The sequence below is a fragment of the Chiloscyllium punctatum genome, chromosome 32 (genome assembly GCF_047496795.1).
Source record: "Chiloscyllium punctatum isolate Juve2018m chromosome 32, sChiPun1.3, whole genome shotgun sequence".
In the NCBI taxonomy this organism is placed as follows: Eukaryota; Metazoa; Chordata; class Chondrichthyes; order Orectolobiformes; family Hemiscylliidae; genus Chiloscyllium; species Chiloscyllium punctatum.
The window spans coordinates 26,579,151-26,595,389 of NC_092770.1; the positions used below are offsets into that span (position 1 = coordinate 26,579,151).

The 16,239-nt window shown below is 42.1% G+C and overlaps 1 non-coding gene across 1 annotated transcript; it reads left to right on the forward strand.

Annotated features, from left to right (window-relative positions):
- The first annotated feature begins 15,429 nt into the window (after positions 1-15,429).
- On the forward strand, positions 15,430-15,537 carry LOC140458317 (U6 spliceosomal RNA). Its single transcript, XR_011953475.1, has one exon. It is a non-coding gene; the product is annotated as a U6 spliceosomal RNA (small nuclear RNA).
- The last annotated feature ends 702 nt before the right edge of the window (positions 15,538-16,239 follow it).

Sequence of the window (16,239 nt, forward strand, 5' to 3'; positions counted from 1 at the left end):
AAAGACAATAATCTCTGGATACAGAGGAACCTTGATTATCCAAACAAGATGGGGGAGCACTACTTTGTTTGGGTAATTGACTATTCAGATAATCAACTTTAGCTTAAACAGGGGAAGCCATACTGATCTAACGCTATGCTCTACCAGAGAATTTGGTTAAATCTATAATTTTAATGAGTCTGCCAGTTAAACAAACTAATCTTTGCAGTCTGCAAATTACAGGTTAAAATGAGAAGAGTTAAACCCTTACCGTGAAATCCCAGCATTTAACAAGGTGCCAGACAGCTTCTATAATCACAAGATCATTGACAGTTTCAGTTTCCAGGAACTCAGTCTTGCGATAGAAAGACAGAAACCCTGCCTCACATGTGCTTATGTTCTCATCCTTTATTTTAAATGAACGGCCTGGTAAAGCACCAGGAATATTGTAAACCACTTACTTTTGCAAAGGGCTGTGTAACAACCCTTACCTAAAACATGGTAAAAACAATGACTGCAGATGCTGAAAACCAAATACTGGATTAGTGGTGCTGGAAGAGCACAGCAGTTCAGGCAGCATCCAACGAGCAGTGAAATCGACGTTTCCGATTTCACTGCTTGTTGGATGCTGCCTGAACTGCTGTGCTCTTCCAGCACCACTAATCCAGTACTTACCTAAAACATATCCAGTCGCTGGTGCTTAAGCTTCTTGTGTTTCTTTGTTTTTGCCAGCACTTTGACACCTTCTTTAGTACAGGTAAATCGAATACACTTACCTCTTTGATACAACAATTTTGCAGGACCTTGAAATCTTCTTCGGCTAATCCAATATTCGGATAATCGAGATTCAGATAATTGAGGTTCCTCTGTATTACCTGAACCATGAGCTCATTGGCACATGGACAACAGGATTAAAGGGGTAAACATGTGGACCAATGATTGGTGTGGGAGAAAACAATTTGAATTCATGGGACATTGGCACCAGTACAGGAGAAGGAGGGAACTATTCCAATGGGATGTGCTCCACCTGAATCACGCTGGGCCTAATCCTGGCAAATTGCTAACTAGGGCTATGGACAGGGCTTTAAACTGAATAGTAGGAGGGTGAAAAATTATAAAACCAAAGGCAAAAGAGAAGGTAGGATTGCAGGTCAGTGATGGGTTAATTGTTCAGAAAGGAAAAGGAAGGAACAGAATATGTGAACGTTATATTATACCAAGAAACAGTAAAATTTCAGGAAAATCCAATGTAGAACAAACATAAATGTTTTCTATCTTATTGCATGAAGCATTCAAAGTAAGGTAGGTGAACGGATGATACAAATCAAGGTAAATAAATATGATCTTATAGGTATTAAGGAAACATGGTTATAAGGAAATCAAGACTAGGAAGAAAAGTTAGAAATTGCTGGAAAAACACAGCAGGTCTGGCAGCATCAGTGGAGAGAAAGCAGAATTAATGTTTCAGGTGCAGTGAACTTGCTTCAATCAGGAACTTAACATTCAGGAATATTTGACCTTTCAGAGAAACAGGAGGGATGGAAAAGATGGTGGGCTAGAAATGAAAACAATTGTGAGAGACGATCTAGGCTCTGCTAATGTAGAGTCTGTTTGAACAGAGATACAAATAACCATGGAAATGAGATATTGGTCAGAGTATTGTACAGATCCCAAACAATAGACACTTTGTGGGGAAAGATTATAACTCAATAAATAATAGAAGTATGTAAAAAGGTTAGAGCAATAATAATTTTAATCCCCATGATGTTTGGGTCAATCAGGTTGGAAAGCGTAGCTACAACAATGAATTCATAGAGTGCATTATAGAACATAGAAAAATACAACGCAGTACAGGCCCTTTGGCCCTCGATGTTGCGCCGATCCAAGCCCACCTAACCTACACTAGCCCACTATCCTCCATATGCCTATCCAATTCCCATTTAAATGCCCATAAAGAGGGAGAGTCCACCACTGCTACTGGCAGGGCATTCCATGAACTCACGACTCGCTGAATAAAGAATCTACCCCTAACATCTGTCCTATACCTACCACCCCTTAATTTAAAGCTATGCCCCCTTGTAATAGCTGACTCCATACGTGGAAAAAGGTTCTCATGGTCAACCCTATCTAAATCCCTAATCATCTTGTACACCTCTATCAAGTCACCCCTAAACCTTCTTTTCTCCAATGAAAACAGCCCCAAGTGCCTCAGCCTTTCCTCATACAATCTTCCTACCATACCAGGCAACATCCTGGTAAACCTCCGCTGCACCCGTTCCAGTGCCTCCACATCCTTCTTATAATATGGCGACCAAAACTGCACACAATACTCCAGATGCGGCCGCACCAGAGTCTTATACAACTGCAACATGACCTCAGGACTCCGGAACTCAATTCCGCTACCTATAAAAGCCAGTACCCCATATGCCTTCTTCACAGCACTATTTAACTGGGTGGCAACTTTCAGAGATCTGTGTACATGGACACCAAGATCCCTCTGCTCATCCACACTAGCAAGTTTCCGGCCATTAGCCCAGTAACCCATCTTTTTGTTACTCATACCAAAGTGAATCACCTCACACTTACCCACATTGAACTCCATTTGCCACCTTTCTGCCCAGCTCTGCAGCTTATCTATGTTCCGCTGTAACCTGCCACATCCTTCCTCACTGTCAACAACTCCACCGACTTTCGTATCATCTGCAAACTTGCTCACCCAACCTTCTAGCCCCTCCTCCAGGTCATTTATAAAAATGACAAACAGCAATGGTCCCAAAACAGATCCTTGTGGAACACTGCTAGTAACTGCACTCCAAGATGAACCTTTACCATCAGCTACTACCCTCTGTCTTCTTCCAGCCAGCCAATTCCTAATCCAAACCTCCAACTCACCCTCAATGCCATACCTCCGTATTTTTTGCAGTAGCCTACCATGGGGAACTAAACGCCTTACTAAAATCCATATACACCACATCTACCACTTTACCCTCAGGCACCTTCTCAAAGAATTCAATAAGGTTTGTGAGGCACGATCTGCCCTTCACAAAACCATGTTGACTATCCTTGATCACATTATTCCTATCCAAATGTTCATAAATCCTATCCCTTACATTATGGTCAGTTTCAGAGAGCAATATGTCCTGGAGAAATCAGGGAGCACACTATCTTGGAAGAGCTTGCTCTCTCTCAACAGAGATGCTGCCTGACCCGCTATGATCTCCAGCACTGTTTGCTTTTAGCATAGATTCCAGCATCTGCAGTAATTTGCTCCTGGCAGGCTATCTTGAATCTGGTAATGGGCAATGAGGCATCTTTAATAAATGACCTCCAAGAAAGATACCTTGAACATCCCATTAATACTAAAGAATACAGGGGGAGGATTAATTACTATCACCATAGAATCATAGAATCATCTAAACAAGTAGCATTAGACAAACTAATGGGGCTAAAGGTAGGTAAGACCTTAGGCACTGAAGGCTTGCATCCTAGGATCCTAAAAGAGTTGCTTATGAGATAGTTGGTGCATTGATTGCAAATTTCCAAAAACAAATCATTAGATTCTAGAGAGGTACCAGAGAATCAGAAAGCTACTAATGTGATAACTCTATCCAAAAAGGGAGGGAGGCAAAATGAGGGTACCTCTAGGCTAATTAACCTGTTGGAAAAGTCTTGGAATCAATTATTAAGGAAGTAATAACATAACATTTAGAAAAATGGCAACCTAATCAAGCAGACCAGCATGGCTTCATAAGAGAGAAATTGTATCTTTTATTAGAGCTAGTCATAACCAGAATGGATTTTTTAAATGTTCATTCACAGGATGAGGGCATCTCTGGCCAGACCAGTATTTGTTGCCCATTCCTAATTGCCCAGAGGGCAGTTAAGAGTCAACACACATTGCTGTGGGTCTGGAGTCACATGTATGCCAGACCTGGTAAGGATGGCAGTTTCCTCCCCTAAAGGATATTAGTGAGTCAGACAGGGTTTTCCTGACAATTGGCAAAGGTTTCATGGCTATCATTAGGCTCTTAGTTCCAGAATTTTTATCAAATTCAAATTGCACCATCTGCCATGGTGCAATTTGAGCCCAGGACCCCAGAACATTACTAGAGTCTCTGGAATAAAGGGAAACCAATGGATGTGTTATATTTGGACTTCCAGAAGGTATTCAACAAGGTGCGTTATGAAAGGTTAAGCAACACGATAAGAGCCCACAGTGTTGGAGGTAGTATATTGGCATGGGTAGAGAATTGGCCAATGGGCCAGTGAGTCGGGATAAGGGTTTTTTTTCTAGGTGATGACCTGTGACCAGGGGTGTTCTGTAGAGGTCAGTGCTGGGACCATAACTGTTCACAATATATATTAATGGCTTGGATGAAGGAAGTGAATGAACTGCAGCCAAAATTGCAAACAACACAAACATTGGTGGAAAGGCAGGTTGTGAGAGGAATGCAAACAGTTCACACAGAGATACTGAAAGACCATGTAGGTGGGCAAGAAGTTGGCAAATGGAGTATAATGTGGGAAAGTGCAAAGTTGTTCATTTTGGAAGGGGAAGCAAAACTGAGATCAGTGCTGGGACCATAACTGTAACTTTTACCTCTGGAGTACTGCTTTGGTCCCCTTAGTTAAGGAAAGATATCATTTTATTAGAGGCAATTCAGAGAAGTTCACTAAATATGGAGGGATTGCCTTATGAGCAAAGTTTAAACAGGTTAGGACTCTACTCGTTGGAGTTTGGAACAGGTTAAACTCACACAACACCAGATTATAGTCCAATGAGTAAATTTGAAAACACTAACTTTCAGAAAGCTGCTCCTTCATCAGATGCTAGTAGAGTTTAGAATAATGAAAGGTCATTGAAATATACCAATTTCTTATGGGTTTGAAGGGTAAATGTTGAGAGGAAGTTTCCCTTCACAAGGGAGTCTAAGACCAGAAGGCATAGTCTCAGAATAAAAGGGTGCCAATTTGAGGCTAAGATGAGGAGGAATTTGATTGGATGGCTGAATGGCCTAAATTGGTTCCTATAGCTTATGGTCTTATGGTCTTAGAACAAAGAACATACTGTGCAGGAACAGCCACTCAGCCCACCAAGAGGGCACTGACACCGGATAGCTTTCTAGACAGTTGCTGACTAGAGAAGATCATGGTGATTGTGGATCCTCTAGTTCTGACAGCTACACTGTGATTCGGGGTTGATGGTTTTAGCCAGGCTCTGTAGTATGACAAGGGCAGCACAGTCAAATACATTCCCCGTGCTGTCACTCACTGGTCACACAGCTGGTCAGCCTGTTGTTTCCTGACTCTGGAATATCCAGGATGTTGTTGGCTGCTTCCAATTTAGAGGCATAGGAGGTCACTTCTGTGATCACAAGCTGTTTCCGATGACCCTGCTGGCTTGTGTTGCTCAGATATTGGATGTGAGGCACGACAGCATTCTTCATAATTTTCTTCATCCTTGAACCTTCTAGGTAGGCAGCTGAAAAAGAACCTGCAGGTCCTTAGAAAATAGGCAGAGAATCGAGACCAGCCAAGCTGTTCTTTCAGAGATTCCACAAGGACATGAAGGGCTGAATAGCCTCTTATATTTCTAGTACTCTAACATACTGGCTTCACGCATCAACTCCCAGCATATTTTTTGCTGACTTCTTGCATTGCCACCACAAAACTCACTTGACCCTGCTATGATAGACCATCTGAACCAACCTGAAAACCAAATTGGAACTAGGGGCTTAGTCTGAGAACGAGGGACAGACATTTCAGGCAAGATGTTAGGAAGAACTTCTACATACAAAGGCTGATAGATATTTGTAATTCTGTTCTACAATTGGCAGTATGTGCAGGGGCAGTTGTTCATTTAAAATCTAAAATAGCTGAATTTTTGATGTTAAGGGATGTGGGTCAAAGGCAGGTATATGGAACAAAGACTGAAAGTGATGGATAACATAGCAGGTCTGGTAGTACTTGTGGGGAGCGAGAGAGAGTTAACATTTCAGATCCAGTGACCTCACTTCAGAACCCTTCAGGACATTTTGAAGAAGGGTCACTGGTGTCAAAATGTTAACTCTGCTGCCAGATCTGTTGAGCTTCTCCAGCAATTTCTGCTTTTGTTTCTGATTTCCGGCATCCGCAGTTCTTTGGTTTTTTTTATGTGGCAGGTATATGGGGTTAGGTTACAGATCAGACATGATCTTATTGAATGGCAGAGCAGGCTCAAGAGCTGAATCGCCTATTCCTGTTCTTACGTTCCTATGTTCCTGTGCAATGCAACAAGATGGCAATGACTGCTATGAACAGTCACTTTTCTCAAGACAAACAGCTTCTGAAAGTGGATGTCATGCAATGAAATGATGATCAACATGCAAACAGTGAGAGAACATGGGTGGACAGTGAGACTGACTGTTGGAGGAAGACTCTGTGATCTATCCACGTGTTGGAGACCACAGATGTAAAGCATTAGACAATGCAAGTCCTTTCTTTTTGAGTAAAACATGTTTTTGTTCATTTCATCAATTGCATTTATTTTTGCACATTCTGAATTCTCAGGATTCATGGAAACAATGAGGCCACTGTCTGTGTCATTCTTAAAAGACTTCAAAGCCATTTCACACCAAGTACAGCATCCATGGGCGATGGAACAGATTGTCTGAACTCTGATAGATTTGACCTGTGACCTGTAACAGCATAATATCTGTCGTTGTATTAGCATGTAAACTTGTAATTTAGTTTTACATGTTTTTACTTTTCAGTGTCAATTCTAATGAAATCCAATTTTCAGATAGAAAAGTAACCAATGCCCAATGGATAGTAAGGCTGGAGGTTCATCCTAAGTGTATTCAACATTAAAGAGGACGGTTCTGAGAGCATTTTGTTGCAAAATAATTTGTTTGGAAAGAATTAAAATGAGTTTTCTCACTTGAAGCTTTTCTTTAACCAATCTTTACCAATCAGATTTTGTTCACCAAGCTCACCACTGCTACCTCACAGCGCCAGAGACCCAGGTTCAATTCCCACCTCAGGCGACTGTTTGTGTGGAGTTTGCACATTCGTCCGTGTCTGCATGGGTTTCCTCCAGGTGCTCCGGTTTCCTCCCACAGTCCAAACATGTGCGAGTTAGGTGAATTAGCCGGGCTAAATTGCCCATAGTGTTAGGTGAAGGGGTATAGAACATAGAACATAGAACAGCACAGCACAGAACAGGCCCTTCAGCCCACGATGTTGTGCCCACCACTGATCCTCATGTATGCACCCTCAAATTTCTGTGACCATATGCATGTCCAGGAGTCTCTTAAATGTCCCCAATGTTCCTGCCTCCACAACTGCTGCTGGCAATGCATTCCATGCTCTTACAACTCTCTGTGTAAAGAACCCGCCTCTGATATCCCCTCTATACTTTCCTCCAACCAGCTTAAAACTATGACCCCTCGTGTTAGTTATTTCTGCCCTGGGAAATAGTCTCTGGCTATCGACTCTATCTATGCCTCTCATTATCTTGTATACCTCAATTAGGTCCCCTCTTCTCCTCCTTTTCTCCAATGAAAAAAGTCCGAGCTCAGTCAACCTCTCCCCATAAGATAAGCCCTCCAGTCCAGGCAACATCCTGATAAACCTCCTCTGAACCCTCTCCAAAGCATCTACATCTTTCTTATAATAGGATGACCAGAACTGGGCGCAGTATTCCAAGTGCGGTTTAACCAAAGTTTTATAGAGCTGCAACAAGATCTCACGACTCGTAAACTCAATCCCCTGTTAATGAAAGCCAAAACACCATATGCTTTCTTAACAACCCTGTCCACTTGGGTGGCCATTTTAAAGGAATCTATGTACCTGCACACCAAGACCCCTCTGCTCCTCCGCACTGCCAAGAATGCTATCCTTAATCCTATACTCAGCTTTCAAATTCTACCTTCCAAAATGCATCACCTCGCATTTATCCAGGTTGAACTCAATCTGCCACCTCTCAGCCCATCTCTGCATCCTGTCAATGTCCCGCTGCAGCCTACAACAGCCCTCTATACTGTCAACGACACCTCCAACCTTTGTGTCATCTGCAATCTTGCTGACTCATCCTTCAATCCCCTCATCCAAGTCATTAATAAAAATTTCAAACAATAGAGGCCCAAGGAGAGACCCCTGTGAAACACCACTCACCACAGACTTCCAGGCAGAATATTTTCCTTCTACTACCACTCTCTGTCTTCTGTTGGCCAGCCAATTCTGTATCCAGACAGCTATGTTCCCCTGAATCCCATTCCTCCTGACCTTCTGAATAAGCCTACCATGGGGAACCTTATCAAATGCCTTGCTGAAGTCCATATACACCACATCTACAGTAAATGTGGGTAAATGTAGGAGAATGGGTCTGGGGGAGTTGCACTTCGGCGGTGCGGTGTGGACTTGTTGGGCCGAAGGGCCTGTTTCCACACTGTAAGTAATCTAATCTATTCTAATCTAATCTAATCTCACGACTTTCCAAAACCAAAGCTCCCATCGATGTAAGACCTTGGCATGTGCTCAGGATATCCCAACTTTAGTCTGAAAGGTTTCGTTCTGAGGAAGGATCACCAGACCCTGAACGTTAACTCTGGTTTTTCTGCACAGAATGCTGCCAGACCTGCTGAGCTTTTCCTGCAACTTCTGTTTTTGTTTCTGATTTCCAGAACTTGCCAGTTCTTTCAGTTTTTATTCAGTCTGAAAGGTCTCAGGTATGACCATCAGATGATGGAAGCCAAAATTTAAATTTATGATTTATGTCCATATTTATCGTGATTGTAACAGCGAAAAAATGTCTGGCTCATGTGAAAGTGCTGCCATTAAGTGACCATCTCTCATGGAAATACCAACAAAATGCATAAACGAAGACAAATTAAACACATTTGTCAATTCCATTATATTATCTTGTCAGAAGTATACCGTTTAAACCTAGAAGCAATTTTTTTTTCTCTCTTTTGTTGAATAATGTATCCACAGAGAAACAAGCACTGACAGACGTTAAAGAAAATGACAACTTTCTGGGAAAATCAAGATCATTAGCACCAGTCAGTCAATCAAGAACAGTCGAAAGGACAAGATTAAACAGGAAATGGAGAAAGGTCACTCCAGAATGTATCTTAAACGGTGTGAGTAAGAAAAGGAAATGCAAGTTTGCTAAATTCAGAAAATTCTTCAATTCACAGAATTGTTACGGTACAGAAGGAGTCCACTCAGCCCATCGTGCATGCACCGGTTTTATATCTAGTTCCGATCTTCTATCCTTTCCCAATATTGCAGCATGCAATTTCTCTTGAAATAACCATCCAAAGCCCCTCTTGAATGCCTCAGTTAAACCTGCCTTCACCACATTTCCAAGCAATGCATTCTATATGATAACTACTCACTGATAGAGTCATAGCGATCTACAGCACAGATCAAGACCTTCAGACCATTATGATTGTCAAAACCAAACTCTTAATTATTCAAATCCCTTTTTCCAACACTTTCCCCATAGCCTTCTATGTCTTGACACTGCCACTGCATGTCTAAATACTTATAAAGTCAAAGAGTTGTAGATATGTAGAGCACAGATACAAATCCATCAGTCCAACTTGTCATGCTGACCAGATATCCTAAGCTAATCTAGTCCCATTTGCCAGCATTTGGTCCATACCTCTCTAAACTCTTCCTATTCATATACCCATCCAGATGTCTTTTAAATGTTGCAATTGTACCAGTCTCCACCACTTCTTCTGGCAGTTCATTCCATACACACACCATCCTTTGCATGAAAAGTTGCCCCTTAGGACCCTTTTACCCTAAACCTATGCCCTCTAGTTCTGGACTCCCCCACCCCAGAGAAAATAGCCTGTCAATTTACCCTATCCATGCCGCTCATGAGTTTATAAACCCCTATAAGGTCACCCCTCAACCTTGGACACTCCAGGGAAAACAGCCCCAGCCAATTCAACCTCTCCCTATAGCTCAAACCTTCCAACTCTGGCAACATCCTTGCAAATCCTTTCTGAACCATTTCAAGTTTTACAACAACCTTCCAATAGGAAGGAGACCAGAATTGCATGCAATTTTCCAAAAGTGACCTAACCAATTCCTGTACAGTTGCAACATGACCTCCCAACTCCTGTACTCAATGCTCTGACCAATAAAGGAAAGCATATCAAATGCCTTCTTCACTATCCTATCCACCTGCGACTCCACTTTCAAGGAGCTATGAACCTGCACTCCAAGGTCTCTTTGTTCAGCAACACTCACTGGGACTTTTACATTTTATGAGAGTTTTTGCCTTTCCCACCCTTACAGGCAGTGAGTTCCAGATCCCCAACACCCTCAGGGTGAAAAAATGTTCCCTCATATCTCTTCTAAACCACATGTTACTTACCTGAAGTCTATGCCTAAATTTTGCTGCATCAGAGATTTTTTCTTGCAACACTCTTACTTCATTTGCACATCAAAATAAATCAATACCTTTTCATTCTTATTTCTCTTACAAGTGAAAGCAGCTTCACCCTGGAAACTCCGTAAGATCATGAGAAATAGGAACAGGTGCAGGCTGTTCGGCCTGCTTTGCCACTCAATAGCATCATAGCTGATCTGACAGTCCCCGCACCCACTTTCTTGTCCTTTCCCCATAATCTTTGATTCACTGACTCTCAAGAGTCTATCAATCGCAGCTTTAAATATGCACAAGAACTCTGCCTGAACTGTTCTTTGTGGCAAGGAGTTCCAAAGTATTTTTGATAGAAGAAATTCCTCCTTGTCTCAATCTTAAATCGTTGCCCCTCTACTAAGTCTATGCCCTTTGGTCTGAGACTCTGCCATGGGGGGAAGCATCCTGTCAATACTTACCCTATCAAGCTCCTTAAGGTCAGAGCTCACACGATACTAGGTTATAGTCCAACAGGTTTATTTGAAATTGCAAGCTTTCAGAGTGCTGCTCCTTCATCATAGATACACATGAATGAAACAGGAAGCTGAATCCAGGTTAATTAATTACACTTTGGCTATGTTTGCCCTGTCTTACGTCAATCAAGTTAAAAATATGGCTGTTATTTTGCAATGCCCCACCACATCAGCATGTTTGTGTGTGTATTTGTGTGTGTGTGTGTGTGTGTGTGCGCATGCGCGACATCAGATAAAGCAGATTTTCTCTCCACAGAAAGGGTGCATAAATGACCATTGCTTTCAGTTACTGAAGCTGGATTGTTGGAAGAATGGCCATTCCAATGAGATGCCGGTTGTCTGCTCAGGTGGATTGAATGATTCCGTAACACAATCATTCTCTTAACATTTTGGTCAACAGCTATCCCTTAAACAGCAGGCTGAAAAATAGATTAATGTATCGTATTTGGCATTGGTTATTTATAGAACCCCACAGTGTTGAAAAAAAGCACCATGCTTATTATAAGAGAACAGTAGCTACACTATAAAATGAGGGAAAAGTGGAGGGTAGTTAAGGAGAGGATGATATCTCAGAGGATTCAAGGACAAATTTGACTAAATCTAAGGAATAAGAAGGGTATAATTACATTGCTATGGATTGTCAACTAGTGGGAAGGGTGCAGAGAAACATCTGCACAGAAATTATAGAAATATGTCAACAGTAAGAGGAATTTATAGGGTGAATGCACTTGTCTATTTTTCCCAGGGTTGGGGAATCGAGGAATAGAGAGTATCAGTTTAAGGTTAGGAGGGAAGAATAAAAGGGAACCTGAGGGGCAACATTTTTATGCAGAAGGTGGCATGCATAGAATGAGCTGCAAGAAGTGATAGGAGAAACTGAAGACTGCAGATGTTGGAGATCACAATCGAAGAGTGTGGTGCTGGAAAAGCACAGCCTGTCAGGCAGTATCCGAGGAACAGGAGAGTCGATGTTTTGAGCATAAGCTCTTCATCAGGTATAAGGGTAGTGGCCTAAGGGGGCTGAGAGATAAATGGGAGCTGGGGCAAGGGAGCTGGGAATGAAAAAGGTAAATGAAGGTGCAAGCAAAGGGGATAGGTCAAAAAGGAGGGTGGAGTAGATAGGTGGGAAGGAAGATGGACAGTTAGGACAGTTCAAGAGGGCAGTGCCAGGTTGGGAGATTGGATCTGGAATAAGTTGAGGGGAGGGAAATGAGGAAACTCGTGAACTCCACATTGAACCCCTGTGGTTGAAGGTTTCCAAGGTGGAAGATGAGGTGTTCTTCCTTCAGGCATCGGGTAGTTAAGGTTTAGCAGTGGAAGGGGACCTGAGCCCTTTGAAGAGGAGATTGCACAGGTATGACCAAAGGGTATTGCATCAATTGGGAAAAGTGGTGCAAACAAACCGAGCATTCCCTGGATGATAACAGAGATAAAAATTGCGATAAAGAGGAGAAAGTATTCTTCCGACAGGTGTCAGTTTGGAAAACACAGTTGAGAACCAAGGGAAATACAAAAGGTTCAGAGGGAGGTGAAAAACTAAATTAGAGAAACAAAGAGAAACTATGAGAACAAACTGGCAGCCAACATAAATGGGTGTCCCAAAGTAGTAAAAGAATAGTCGAAGGAGAAATGGGGCCAATTGGAAACCAGAAATGAGATTTACACATAGAGAGGGGGCATGGCTGAGGTGTTCAATGGATATTTTGCAACTGTTTTTATAAAAGAGGAAGATGCTTCCCAGGACATAGTGACAGAAAAGGGAACTCAGTCACTAGAAGTGTTCAAATTTGGATAGATTATTGGTGCTTAAAGTTGATAAGATACCAAGGTTTATTGAAGGATTTTGAAGGAAGTGAGATGGAAATTGCAAGAAATGTTGGTTGGAAAATTGTAAACATTATGGCCTTGATCAAAAAACATTGTAACATGAAGCACAGCAGTTGTAGATCACTCAATTTAACTTTGGTGGTGGGAAAGTTTCTGGAGACAATTATTTAGGAAAAAAATCATTTGCGATATGAAAAGTTTGGGTTAAGGTTTATTAAGAGTCATAGATTTCTAAAGGGGAAGTCACGTTTGTCTAACTTGCTGGAGTTTTTTGAAGATGTAACAGAAAGCATCAATGAGTGTAATGCTGTTACTTTAGTGTGCATAGACTTCCAGAAGGTGTTTGACACAGTGTCACAAAACAGACCAGTGAGGAATGTTATAGGTCATGGTATAGAAAGGTCAGAGGCAACATAGATTAAAACATTGGCTGAATGATAGGAAACAGAGTGGAATGGCCAATGGAGTTTTTGGGGGCTAAAGGGAAGTTCCTAGTGCCGATCCCTTCGGGTTGGTGTTGAGTACCTTGCTTTTCCTGATCTAGATATTGGTGTGCAGGGGATAATTTCAAAGTTTGCAGATGACATGACTAGTAAAGTTGGAAGAATAGTAAGCCGTGAGGAGGACAGTTCAGAACTTCAAAAAGTCATATTCAAGTAGGTGGAGTGGGCAGATCAGCAACAGATGGTGCTCAATGCAGAGAAGTGTGAGAGGACGTAAATTGTAGCAAGATCTTTGAAAAGCAGTATAAAACAGGGGGCAAAATTTTAAAAGGGGTGCTGGAGCAGGGGATCTGGGTTTTTTTTGTGGACAGATCACAGAAGGTAGCTGGAGAGAGCAGTCAATAAAGCATGACAGTATCCTGACTTTTATTAATACGGAGCATAGAGTAGAAGAGCAGGAGGGCATATTGAACTTCTACATGATTGAAGAAGTTGTTCTCCCTGGAGAGGACATCCAATGGAGGGTTTCAAATTAGAAAAAAAGGGACTGGATAGCATAGATATGGAGGAACAGTCCCTGTTTGTGAAAGGATCATAAACTGGAGGCCACAGATTTTCAAATGAAGCAAATGCTAGGTGAGAAAAATCTGTTGTTACATAATGTGTAGATCGGGTCTGGAATGTACCACTTGGAAATGCAATGGGGACAGGTTCAGTTGAAGCTTTCCAGGTCATTATATGATTATTTGGATAGAAATAATGTGGATGCATTATAGGGAAAAGGCACGGAATCGACACCAGGTAAGAGAACTCGTACAGACACAATGGGCCGTATGCACTGTAGCATTTCTGTGATTTTTGTGAAAAGCAACCCATTTGTTATGAATGAAAGCAGGACATTGCTGGTGCTAGAAATCTGAAACAATCACAGAGAATCTTTAGTGTGTTCAGTTGTTAACTAAAAGGTTGTTGGTTCAAGCCCACCTAGCGACGGCATTTATTTGGATGGCATGGTGGCTCAGTGGTTAGCACCAGTGCCTCACAGCATCAGGGACCTGGGTTTGATTCCAGCCTTGGAGACTGTCTGTGTGAAGTTTGCACATTCTCCCTGTGTCTGCGTGGATTTCCTCTGGGTGCTCCAGTTTCCTCCCACAGTCCAAAGTTGGATTAGGTGGATTGGGAAATTTAAGGTTACAGGTCTAGGTAGAATACTGTTTGAGTGGACGGAGTGGACTCTAAGTGCACTGTAGTGTTTCAATTAGAATGCTGAAGAAAGTCAACATACGTGGAGAGAGTCCTCTTGATAGCACTGATGGTATGATAAAGTGCTATTGCAATGGAAGTTCCTTCTTTATTTTCTCTAAAACATCCATGAAAATCAAACCTGACATTGAATTTACACATGAGCACCTGTTGGGGGTAAAGGGAAAACGCTGCAAGGTTGAGGACAAAGCATTTCATTCAATAGAGATTTACAAAATTATGAGAGGCATATATAGAATAGATAGTCATAGTTTTTGTCCCAGGGTAGAGATGTCGATTACAAGGGAACATAGGCTGAAGAGAAAAAGGAGAAAGGTTAACGGAGATGTGAGAGGGAAGGTTTTTCCACAGAGGGTGGTAAGTTCCTGGATTGAGCTGCCAGAGGAGGTGGTAGAAACAGATATAATAGCATTGTTTAAGCGACATCGTAATAGATATGTGAAAAGGTGTGGAATAGGGGGATATGGGCTGCATAGAAGGAAAAGGATTTTAGTTTCTAAAGGCACATACTTGGAGGGCAGAAGGGCCTGTTCCTGTCCCTGTACTTTGTTCTTCATTCTAAACCACTAATTCCAGAATTACTGCTGAAAAATGTCCTCACCCTCACTTGAGTTCAATTGTGAGACTTTTACTCTCATATTTTTCAAGGAATTTCTGTCTTGAACAATAAAATAATTAAATAGCATGAGGCCACTCAAGTCTAAGAATCACTAGAGGGCAGTATGAAAGCATTGGTTACTGTCGATGTGGGTCATTTTCGTTTCCTTTAACTCTCGGCAATTTTTCCCTGCTAACCTTAGCATTCTGTCGTGAAAGTGCACAGTTCTTGATGGAGCATGATTCCAGAGGGTATGGGTTGTCAAGTCCTCATTTTTGACGTGCAAAATTTGACAATGAGTATTTGGGAGGCTACCTTTCTTGTGGAAGCCAATGCTGCCCTGATCTAATGTCTGCAAATGAAGGTAGTATTCAGTTGTGTATAAGAGAACTTCTGGGTGGAACAAAAAATGGTCAACAGATGGTTCTCACTTTTGCAGCACACATACTAAAAATTAAAACATTGCAGAGGGAATTAGCATGGCACCTGCGCAAGGATGATACACAAATTTGTGAAGCATTCCATGTTTTAGGGCTCTTCTAGAATAGTGGTGATGACCCTGCTTCTGAGCCAGAGGATCCAGGTTCAAGCCCAACCCATTCTAGAGGTACATCACAACATCGGCACTGTGGCTCAGTGGTTAGCGCTGCTGCCTCACAGTGCCAGGGACCCAGGTTTGATTCCCATCTCGGGCGACTGTCTATGTGGAGTTTGCACATTCTCCCTGGGTCTGCATAGGTGTGCTTCAGTTTCCTCCGACAATCACAAGGATGTGCAAGTCAGGTGAATTGGTCATGCTAAGTTGCTGATAGTGTGAGGTGCACTAGTCAGGGCTAAATATAGGATAGGGGAATGGGTCTGGGTGGGTTACTCTTCAGAGGGTTGATGTGGACTTGTTGGGCTGAAGGGCCTGTTCCCACTCTGTAGGGAATCTCTGAACCTGTTGACTTAAAACATTTGCAAATGCACATTTCCAACAGAGGTCATTGAAAATTGGACATGCAGGAATCTCTAGGTAAGATGTTTTCTAATGAATTTGTTCAGAGATGTTATAACATGCCATGGGAGGTGGGACATGAATCCAGCTCCCCCCAGTTCAAAGATAGGGTCATTAGCAGTGCATTTCAAGAGTCCTCTAACATTGGAGAGTTTGTGACCAAAGACTCCAATAACTATCTGGATATTTTCTGGATATTCAGAGATCTTACCACAACCATTGATTGGGTAGGACTT